This window comes from Phocoena sinus, chromosome 8, assembly GCF_008692025.1.
Source record: "Phocoena sinus isolate mPhoSin1 chromosome 8, mPhoSin1.pri, whole genome shotgun sequence".
Lineage (NCBI taxonomy): Eukaryota > Metazoa > Chordata > Mammalia > Artiodactyla > Phocoenidae > Phocoena > Phocoena sinus.
The window spans coordinates 75,078,573-75,090,872 of record NC_045770.1 but is presented as its reverse complement, the minus strand read 5'-3'; the positions used below and the strand labels follow the sequence as shown (position 1 = coordinate 75,090,872).

Below are 12,300 nucleotides of genomic sequence, written 5' to 3'. Positions count from 1 at the left end.
TCCTTTGAACATAATTAGATCTCTTCCATGATTCTGTCTCCAATCAGACTACTATTCCTGCCTGGAATACTTAATATCTACTTTGTCTGGAAAACTTCCTTCTCATCCTATAGACCCTGTGAAAAATATCATATTTTCTGTGAAAAATTCCCGTATACATTGCCATCCCCACATGCCCCAACCCTAAGAGGAGTTAGTCAATTTCTCATCAGTCTGTCTGTCTATCTATCTGTTATCTATGATAAATGGTTTTTATTGTATGGAAATGTGATAGAGACTTAGGGTTTACTACTTCTGAACACACAGAGAATTATATTTCCCTGAACTCATGCATTCAGACTGGGCTGTACAGCTATTTCTAGCCAATGGCTTGTAAGCAAACATAATGTGTGTGGCTTTCAGGTCAAATAATTTCAGCAAGAGACCCTCAAGTGCTGGATCCTGATGTTTAAGCAGTGGTTTTTACCTTGCTGGAGTTAGTGTCATTCTGAGATCCGAGTGAAAAATATGGTTCTGCTTCCTCCAAAAGATGCATGTACACACATATACACACACTCGCATACAGATTCAGGGCATTCATGGATCCCTCTGAAGCCTTTCAATGAAACAAAAAACCAAACTGGTTTTCAAAGATGAGTGGGCATCAGAATCAACTAACGGGGGAGCATTATAAAACAGATCACCGGTCCACTCCCAGACTTGCTGATTCAGTAGGTCGGGGAGCGGGTGGAGAATTTTCATTTCTAACAGCTTCCTAAGTGATGAAGATCCTGCTGGTCTGAGGATCACACTTTTAGAACCTCTGCCCTAAGCTACATGAAACTGAGTTCACAGGAAGTAATGTTAAGAAACTATTTTTAGGAATACCCCCCTGTCATTCTAGTGTCACTCATGTGGGACTAACTCCTCAGGAAGAAAGGAAAAGAAAGTCATTTAAAACTCATGAAGAAGATTTTGCATGGTGTTAGCTTCAAGATCCTGTGTAGGAGGAAATCAAAGTGCTTCTGTTGTTGCCTGATCTTTGTAAAAATGCCAAGTTCATATTCAAAGAGAAGACCTTAAAGAAAACCATAATTGCATTGAAAAGTACTTATTTTAGGGAAAAATATCACTTTTTCTTTGTATATCATACAACTGTTACTCCTTCTGTATGAGCCACTGCACGACCCCACCCCCCCCCCATCTCCAATACAGCCTTCCTCACAGCTGCCATCTGACTTGCTTCCTTTTCTCAGAACTCCCACTGGGCTGATTCATGCAAAGTAGAATTGTCATGGAGCACCCCAGAGACCTGCATCACCCCTCTTTACATCCCCAGAGCCTAAAGAGGCAACTGGCTTCTAATTACTCCTTCTGAGTTATTGTGGCCTGAGACATCAAATTACCAAGTCTTCATTTACCACAGTGGAAAGGAAAGCAATCTTCTTGGTATCATTTAAAAAATTACAGGTTAGGCTGGTAATACATGAAGGAGATAAATACTTATTCAAAGAAGAAATATGTTTGTCAAAAACATAAGGACTGGGACCATTCAGCTTAGGGACAAAACAGCTATGCCCCAATAAGCCTTTAGAAGATCACTCAGTACAGGACAGTAGAGTTGAGTGATTTACATTTTTAATGATCACAGGAAAAAAAGAATGCAAGAGACAAAAGGTCATATATTCAAATGATTTTCTTATAGCAAAATTAAATAATAATATAAAAAATTGCTGGTACTTAAAGGACAAGTATTATGCCCAAAAACATTTTGTTGCAGAACTGAAAAAACAAAAAAACAAAAACCCTCTTTTGAACAGCACACTATTCAATGATACTGAACAAATAAGGTTTTCTAAAAATTGTTAGAGTAGGCTATATTCATTTTTTCAGCTGAGCTTTCAGTTAGCATATTCTACGAAGTGCCAAATCCATAGGATGCCTAGGAGGAAAAAAAGGGTTTAAAGCCAAATAAATTCTGGACACTCTCAATATAAAGGCTCTGAAAAGTCCTGCAGTTGATAAACCACCTCAACTCTATTTAGAATTTCCCAGATGTATTTACTAGTAAAGCCTTTGCTGCAAAATATCCCAGCATTAGTGCCCTAAGATCCAGACTTTGATAAATGCTCTGTTGGAGGCATCACCCCAGTCTGGTCTTAACCACTGATGTCAACTACAGGGAAAAGGAAAAGCTTCAATTAGTCACAATCACTTTGTTCTTGCTCTCTTTTGCCAGGCAGAAACCGGGCTCCAGTCAAAAGTATAGGCCTGCGAAGCAGAGCTGTGCTTTTTAGTTCAATGTAGCTGGGGACAGGAGATAGCAAACAGCCACACCTCAGCAGCTGAGCGGAGTGCGAGCCAGCTGCAGCGCTTCAGGTATGCCTGTCTTTCTGACTCATAAGCTCTGGATCTTCATGACTGTGACCTGATACCATGTAGCAATATTAGAAGTTCCCATAGCCTTGAGGCAACCTCTCAGAAGGGGAACACACTGACGATTGTTTATACTCAGGTGACCTCTTAGATGGCCATCATCCTAGATCTCTCTCTTTTGTTCAGATATGTGATGACCCCCCAGAATACATTGGTATGGAGTAAAACCTTAGTTCCTTCTGTACACACATGTAAGATAAACTAAATTTAAAAATTATGGACGTAATACCAGGTATGTATCTATAAGCACACAGTGAAGTAGAAAATGAGGCAATTATCTGAATAATGATCACTACTCACACCTTAATTTAATCCTTTTGTAAATTATCTACAATTAATATACAATTGACAGAGGCCATTGGGGGAGTAGAAAGAACACGGGCTCTTTCACACATGGCTGCGCTGCTTGACGTGTTTCTCCTCATTTGCTACCTACAAGGGGTTTTTGAAAGTGAAATGACACACAGTTGGCATTCAATAAATAAAAATGTGGCTTTTATAGTACCATTTTTTGCAGCAAGATTTTAATGGGCAATAAAGAAAGTAATATTCCTGTTGCTTAATATTTCAAAAATATTAAACATGCACACAGTTCCTAGAAAGGACGTTGATTAACCCTTTCTGGAAGAAGAAATCTACCAGTTAATAGCTGGATGACCATGGGCAATTTATGGAACATCTATGTGCCTCAGTTTCTTTGTCCATAAAGTAGAGACTATCAAAATTCCCACCCGATGAAGCTGTTTTGAGGATAAAATGAGTTAGAAAATGTGAAGTTTTTAGAAGAGTGACTAGAACATGAAGTAATCAATCTTCCCTATTATTAATATTTACTTTTTATTTTTATATCTATAAACCACATAAACCCTTCCATCCTTCAAGTCTAATCACCCCCGTGCAATCTGGTATGACTGTTCTTTGATCCTCTCTAAGCACTCTCCTCCCTAATTACCTACATACAGTGTTGACCCTATAATTTTACAGTTAATTATAAGATTATAACCTGTATCAGAATGCTATTGGTTGTTTCACGTATGTTGATTTTTGTCTCCAGCTTGGTGTTTTAAAGTCCCTAGGGGTGAATTCTCTGGACACTTCGTATCACCTAACTTAGTGCTAAGACAACAGCAGGCTTATTTTTGTGGATATAATAAGTATAACATGGCAATCCTTGTGGAGAGTTGTTTTTTCAATAGTTTTCTAGTTTTTCTCCTCTTCATTATCACCCAGGTGATCTTCACTTGGATTAGAATTGAGGTCCCTGGCTCTCCATGCACTGTGCATTGCTTCAAGCATGGCTCCAAGTTGTTTTATCTGTTCCATGGCTGGTCACAGCTTCCATTAGGAAGGTGTTTGTCACTGAAAAGATACTAATCAGGGCCAGGGGTGGCTTAGAGGATAGACCCTGTCGTTAGTTTGAGGTCTGTTAGAATAATTCCCTGAGATGTCTTGTTTCAGTTCCAGAGCTGAAGTGGATAATATCACATAGGCCTGTTGTGTCAGCCCAGATAGGCAGAGGGTGATCAATGGACTTTGCGTTCACGCCTGAGCTTAGTGCGATGAATGCTATTCTGACATCATTTTGTGAAATTATATTTTTGAAATGTTTATCACCAAAACTGAGGAGGAACATTTGCCTTCCTCGAGAAGTCCCCCAAATATATCCAATTTAACTTACAGGTAAACCGCTCCAGGCTTATGTATGCATGGCTGGATTTGAAGGGGAGCAGGAAACTTGCAGAGGGTCTGATGGGACACATTTCTCACCTGATTTAACATTTGCAACTGTGTGTTAATATCCACTGTAAGGCCCTTTCTGGGGAACCCAGAATATCCCCTCTATTAGATGTTGGGAAATGTTCTTATCCTCTCCATCCTGTGTCCTGACTATACCAATCTTATTCCATATCCATTCCATACCCAGGTGGTGTCTGTCCCTGGTCTCTCTGTCCATTTGAAGGTGGCAATTTTGTGCCAAGCAACTGAGCTCCCCTGAGTCCCCAGACCACAGCCCCATGTACTTCACACCACTGCTAGTTAGATGCATAAAGCTATTTAAACAGCGACATGGCCAGGTGGTGTCTGCCTTTGGGAAGTCTCTTAGATAGTTCATTACTTGGATGAAAACCAAACCTAAAGTTCTTTGGCAACAAATATCAATTTTGAAGTTAATGAGAGATCATTTAAATATTATCAAGGAAGGTTGGGGCAGGAGCTGTTTCAATGAAAATACTTTATGCATGGGTGGGTATTATTGTTTGGCAAAGAGAAAATCCAATGACTGTTCTGAGATTGGTGTGTATGCCTCTGTCTCTGAAACTTTCTTAGCTTGAAATACTCTGGTCCACAAAGATGCTTTCACCACCCTGGCATATCTCTGCTCTGGAACAGAGAAAAAGCACATTTGAGCCTTTTTGCTTAAAGACTTTTTATGCGAACTCCTTTCAGATTAGACCAGTTCATATAATCATGCTTTCCTTTTTGCTGTGCCTGTCAGGATATTCATAAACGTCTTTGTTAACTCTCATGGTTAGTATATTTTCTGTATTTTTCAAATATTTTTATTTTAATAACCCTACTGAATGTGTGTTCTTTGTATATACTAATTACTTTCGAGCAGCGGGGGATGAATGAATGAATGAAAGAACAAATATAATTAGTTAAACATCTACTTACCACCGTTTCTCATACCCTTTATTCCCCACGCCTTCCTTTCCTTTTCTACTCTGGATTCATATCATCAAAAATGCAGGGAAGGTAATGCATCAGTGGATAGCCAGGTGATACTATTGTTAAGGCTAAGATGCTATCAGATTACCTGTCAAGAACCTGCCACCTTGACATCCTGCCCCTGGTCTAGCAGGAGGGCCCAAAGACACAGCCCTTGAGTCCTTTGGATAAAGCAATTCCCCAATGCTCTTGATTCGGACAGAATATAGCAATGCTGTCTGGGTCTCAGTTATACTCCCTCATTCTCTCTTTGCTTTGTCTCATTTACCTGTAGCTGCTCTGCTTAACAGCTCCTTGTCTGTGGCTCATCACAGGTCTCCTCCTTTCCAGACAGCTCTACAGTGTTAACATACTAAAAGCAGAAAGAAGATTTGGGATCGAAGGCACCTGGATTACAGCCTTACTGGCTGTGGGATTTGGGACAAGTTATCTTAATCCCTGGGACCTTACTTCCCACGTCTTTAAAATGGTGACAGTAAAAGGGCTTCCCTCCTAAGACAGTTGTGAGAACTAAATTATGTAATGCATGAAGTTCCCTGGCACATAGTGTGGGTGCTCAGTTCATGATAATAGCTCACATTTATCGAGCACTTAAAAACACAAGTGCTGAATGTTTTTTTCCTATGTTAGCTTATTTAATCCTCACAATTACTCCACAGCAATTTATGAGGTCGGCACTTCTGTAAATTGCTCAGTGCCTGGCAGAAAGTAAGCTCTCAATAAATGTTGGCTCTTATTAGTATCACCGTTGCTGTCTTCATTTGACAGATGAGAGATTTAGGCGAAGGGAAGTTAAATGTTGACTATTATCATCTACTACTTGCTAGGATATTGGCATATAGGAACACTTACGTTACAAAAAATTCCACCAGGAAATATTATTTTAATCATTGTACGCTGAGGATACTGAGGTTTAGAGAGAGAGGTTAAATAGTTTACCAAATGTGGCTCAGCTAGAAAGCGGCCCAGCTGGGATTTGAATCCCCCAAATCCTATAAGTATATACTGGAAACCTGCCTCTCCTGTGTCACACTGTTACTGGCTAAGGTTTCATAATCCTCCACCCCGCGCAGTGAGGTTTGTCACAGGGAGCATCTCCAGCTTCTAGCCCCACCTTTTTTTTTTTTTTTGTGGTACGCGGTCCTCTCGGTGTTGTGGCCTCTCCCGTTGCAGAGCACAGGCTCCGGACGCGCAGGCTCAGTGGCCATGGCCCACGGGCCCAGCCGCTCCGCGGCATGTGGGATCCTCCCGGACCGGGGCACGAACCCGTGTCCCGTGCATCGGCCGGCAGACTCTCAACCACTGCACCACCAGGGAAGCCCCCTCTAGCCCTTTTTTTAATCTCCACTCCTATAAGAACTAGACACTGGGCAATGACAGCAGAACCCAAATCATTCTTAGACCATTTCAATCAGCCCTGATGCTTCAATCAATAAAAAGTGAACTCTCCTTCCCAAGAGATTCCAGTGGAACATTCTCTGGTGGTTTTATGTTGCTCTGTAAGTTCACGTCAGTTGCAGCAGCTGCTCTGACAAGTAAATACTCACTGGGCTGTTTACAGTGACCAGAAAACAGACTCCAGAGTCTGGGAACCGGCCTCACACAACCAAGTCCCTTTAGAGGACACAATAATGGGAGGCCAAGAGGTGCCGCGTCCCATAGGAAGAGCTGTATGTTATCCCCGAGTCTGTCAACAAAATGGCTTTTACCAGGATTTGAAAATTTTGTTTGATAACAATAATGACAAAATTGCATGAACAATACAATTTAATTCAATACAAATCTATAGGAGATACAAAAAGACCTCAGCTGTACTGCAGGCTATAAGGAACTGATGACGACAACAAACTTGATCTGATAAATTCCATACAACACGTGCAAACACATGGCTATGAGAACATAGGAGAGGTAGGCCTTTTTTTTTTTTACTATTAGAGAAATATGACAGTGGTTCTCTATGTTAATTGACTATTCTTTCTAATCACTTGTAGACCTTAACAAAATGACCTCAATCTATCCCATAACAGACCAACTGAATCAGATTCTCCAGGTGTGTGACGCCCCATTATAAATACTTTTTTTTTTTTTTGTAAAAGTAAGTACTTTTTTTTTGTGGGATCTTCCCGGACCGGGGCATGAACCCGTGTCCCCTGCATCGGCAGGCGGACTCTCAACCACTGCGCCACCAGGGAAGCCCTATAAGTATTTTTAAAAAGCTACTCACGTGAATCTACTGTGAAACACATTTGAGAATCACTAGTTTAGGGTGTAAAACTTCATCAGGATTTTGACAAGTGGAAATGGGGATAGAGGGATGGTCAGGGAAAAGCATACAAGCAAAGGAGTAAAGAGTGCAGGGTTTGGGAAGAGTGGAAGAAATATTTGCGGAGGCTTGAGAATTCACGTGAGAGATGAGAGCGGGCAGAGGAAAATAAAGATTCAAAGGCAGAAGCAAGATCACGGAGACAGATTGACATCCAAGGGAATTTGAATCTCATTTTCAAAATATGTAAAATCCTGCTCTTTAGACATGGCATTGTTGATTATACATTAGTTTTCATTTCTAAATGACCCAGATAACTGTGCCCAGATAAAAAGGAACTGCTCACAGCTTCTATGCGAAAACTGAGTCACTGAACTCCCACCACTGCATCCAAACACAAAGTGCACTGGACCCCACAGTAATAAGGCATCCCTGTCATCTTCGTCTACAAATTCCAGCTATCAAACCTGTGTGTGCCCATCTCTCCTGGACTTATAAACATATACAAGCAAATGGGAGAGAAAGAGGGAGATAGAGACTCTGATAAACTTCTCAAGAAGGGCGATTCCGTCTGTCTCTGCAATACCTAGACTAGTCATTTCTTCAACTATATGATCTACTTTAGCAGAAAGAGGCAACAGTAAATCTTGCAAGGGTGCTGTTCTTTATGATGTTAGTAATGTTCGACGTTTCCAGTAACTGATGAAGTCAGTAGAGCAGGTGTTAACCTCATCTAACAAAAAATGGCTTGGAGTGTCAGGTGACTGTTGCCCTAAAAGCCTATAATTGCCATATTTTAGATTCCAACATATGCCATCCCTGCTATTGTCTGGGGAAAAAGCATAGCTGAGTGCATGTTGCTAAAACACTTACAAGAGGTTTTTAAATGATTGTTTTAGATGCTGCTATTTCTTTTAAATGTAAGCATTAGTAGCTGATGTTATTTAGGGCTTATTTTATGTGCTAATTTTCAGTGCCATTAAGATAGGTTATTATGATTCAAAATATTTCAAGTTATAAATCCTTCAACAACAGAGATCTTATCTTCTTTATACTCATATTCCCAGAAGACTTAACCCAGTACTGGTGTAATGGTTGTTCTTAATAAATATTATGTTTCTGAAACGAAAGACTCACGTGATTTTGTGATATTTAACATCTTACATTACTCACTGCAATCTACACGACAAGTTGTGTCAAACCAAATACAAAATAAATTTGACCTGATACAGTTTTATCATCTATTCCTTCAATCATCTGACATATATGCATTGATGCCTAATTTGTGCCTACATTGTGTATACATGATGAAATGTGTGTACAGTGGTGAAACACAGACAAGGTCTCTGCCCTCAGAGAATCTGTACATTTGTGGCAGGAGACAATTACACATATGTATATGCACAATACATTTGTAAACAAAGAAAATGCTATAAAAGATATAAAAGAGAGTGATGTAATGAAGCAACTACCCCAGATAAAATAGTCAGGGAGAGTCTCCTCGAACAAGTGGCATTCGAGCTAAGAATTAAATGAAAAAATAAGTCTACAAATAACAAATTCTCGGGCTTCCCTGGTGGCGCAGTGGTTGAGAATCTGCCTGCTAATGCAGGGAACATGGGTTCGAGCCCTGGTCTGAGAGGATCCCACATGCCGTGGAGCAACTGGGCCTGTGAGCCACAACTACTGAGCCTGCGCATCTGGAGCCTGTGCTCCGCAACAAGAGAGGCCGCGACAGCGAGAGGCCCGCGCACCGCGATGAAGAATGGTCCCCACTTGCCACAACTAGAGAAAGCCCTTGCACAGAAACGAAGACGCAACACAGCAAAAATAAATTAATTAATTAAGAGTTAGGACTTCAAGATATTCATAAAAAAAGAAGAAAAACAAATTCTGGAGAGGGTGTGGAGAAAAAGGAACCCTCCTACACTGTTGGTGGGAATGTAAATTGGTGCAGACACTGTGGAAACAGTATGGAGGTTTCTTAAAAAACTAAAAGTAGAGTTACCATATGATCCAGCAATCCCACTCTTGGGTATATACCTGGAAAAATGAAAACTCTAATTCAAAAAGACACATGCACCCCAATGTTCAGGGCAGCACTATTTGTAATAGCCAAGACATGGAAGCAACCCAAGTGCTCATCAACAAATGATTGACTTAAGATGATGTGGTGTGTGTGTGTGTGTGTGTGTGTGTGTGTGTGTGTATACACACACACACACACACACACACATACACACAGAGTGGAATATTACTCAGACATGAAAAGAAAGAAATGTTGCCATTTGCAGCAACATGAATAGACATAGAGAATATTATACTAAGTGAAATAAGTCAGAGAAAGACAAATACTAAATGATATCACTTATATGTGGAATCTAAAAAATAATACAAATGAGTCTATATACAAAACAGAAACAGACTCACAGACATAGAAAACAAACTTATGGTTACCAAAGAGAAAGGAAGGGAGGGAGGGACAAATAGGAGTATGGGATTAACAGATACAAACGACTATTCATAAAATAGATAACAAGGATTTGCAAGGATATACAGTTCCCTGTATAGCACAGGGAACTATACCCAATATCTTGTAATAACCTTTAATGGAATATAATCTGCAAAGAAAAAGAAAACAAATCACTATGCTGTACACATGAAACTAACGCAGTATTGTAAATCAACTATACTTCAAAAAAAAAAAGACAACCATGCAAGGAAACAGGTGTTGAGTGTTCCAGACGGAGAGAACGTCAAAGCCAAAGGCCCTGAAACTGGGTGAGTTCACTGTCATGTTCAAGGCATGAAAAGATCAGAAAGGCTAACATATATAAGAGATAAGCCCAATAAGTGGGCAGGGACAATGTCACCTAAAGCCTGGAGGAAGACCATGCAAAGAAATTAGAAATTTATTTACATTCAATGGGAAGGCGTTAGAAGGATGTAACAAGAAAGTGACATGATCAGATTTATACATCTATTACACCAAGAAATATTCTGAACCAATAGTGCGCTCAACTACCAAAAATAACCTAAATGATGGTCAGATTTCTGTTCTTAATAAGACCCATATACAAAGCTATTTTTAAAGGAGAGGAAATGAAAGCGAATTCAGAAAATATGTTACTACTAAAAACAGCCCTAGTTCCTTGCCAAGGAATCCAGTTCACCGACAGTTTCCTGGGCAGAGCAGGAAGCAGTTCATGGATGAAGAAAGTGCATCCCTGGGGAGGGCACGTCACTCAGCATGGCAGAGAGAAATCAGCAGGTGAGGTGACCATGACGTCTGTCATTCTAACAGGGACAGTTATGACAGTGACAAGGCACAACTGATAATTACAACAGAACAATAGGTATAAAGTGGGACTTTCCCCAGCATCTGGGACATAGAGTCACCCTTGACCTAGGCTTGAGTCCCGACTTGTACCAAACAAGCTATGTGGCTGGAAGCAAGGTGTCACTCTTTCTGAGATTGCATTTCTTTATTGGACACATGAACTGTGGTTGCATTTTCCCATTTACTGCACACCAACTACCAAAGGGTCTCGCTGGAGAGACAGAAGAATAAACCTCATTTCATGTTCACAGGCTAGTCCAAGAGCAAATAAACTGAATGGTAGTGCAACAAGTGAAGCTACAGAAACATGCCGGGGTAAAAGCTCTAGAGCTAGAGAGGAGAGAAGTGAAAACTCCTATGAAGACATCAAAGAATGCTTCATGGGGTCCCAGTGAAACATGAGCTGAAGTTAGGAAAATGAACAAAAATTCACATGTGAATCAACATGATCAAGGAGAAGAGCTCCTTGACTCAGAACTCTGTTCCATTCCAGTCAGAGGGGTCGGCCCATGCAAAGGCACAGAAGTATGCGACACCACGGCAGGTCCAGGCAGTTATCAAACTGGATCAACTACGTCATGTTTAAGGTCTTTTGTGCACAAAAAAGCTAAGAGTCACCTATGCATTGATGTTAAATACTGTTTTTAAAAATGAAATTTTTATCTTTAGCCCCAACATGTAACATCGCATATGTCAATATTCTATATTTCTATCCAACAGCCATTTGATCTATCCCTATTCACATAACATCTATTTACTCTGAGTTGTACACATACGGAAGTTCCTGGCCACGTGTAAAGGAAGTATATGAAGACCCAGGATAGATGCAAACCTCTCCCTGAGGTTGCAAATCATCGTTTTAACAATAAAAGATAGACGTGGGGCAGAGGGCTGAATATGCAGGAACGGGAACATTTCCATTTTATAGATGAGACAAACGAGGTAGAGTTTCGTTAAGACCTTGCAACCTACTTAGTAACGGCAGAGCTGGAATTTGACTTCAGGGAGTCTGGCTCAAGGGTCTATGCCTCTAACAACTACACCGCGTGCCTCTCAACAGTAACGCTGACATTGCAATGGACAATTCATGCCATGTGCCTATTGTTCCCCAGTTCATCTTTGCTTCAGAGCAATCTTAGGGGAAAAGTTGTAAAAAACACTGACTGGTTCTCAGGAGGAACCTTTAGAAAAAATAAAATGCAGATATGCAGAGAGCAAAGTCAAATTTCCATTTTTGAATTCAGCATTCTGAACTTTGAGAACCCATGGTCAGAATGCTTGCCCTCTGGGTCTGTCCAAATCAGCATTAAGAATTCAGCTGAGTCCATGTGACATGAAATAACTGGATTGGCCAAGGTTCTCATGGAAATGATTACTTTTTTTTTTTTTTTTTTTTTTTTTTGTGGTACGCGGGCCTCTCACTGCCGTGGCCTCTCCCGCTGCGGAGCACAGGCTCCGTACGCGCAGGCTCAGCGGCCATGGCTCACGGGCCTAGCCACTCCGCAGCATGTGGGATCTTCCCGGACCGGGGCACGAACCCGTGCCCCCTGCA

The 12,300-nt window shown here is 40.8% G+C and overlaps 1 protein-coding gene across 1 annotated transcript in view; it reads right to left on the bottom strand.

Moving 5' to 3' along the window:
* Positions 1–12,300, bottom strand: part of NELL1 (neural EGFL like 1) — an 891,542-nt gene that overhangs the window by 63,477 nt on the left and 815,765 nt on the right.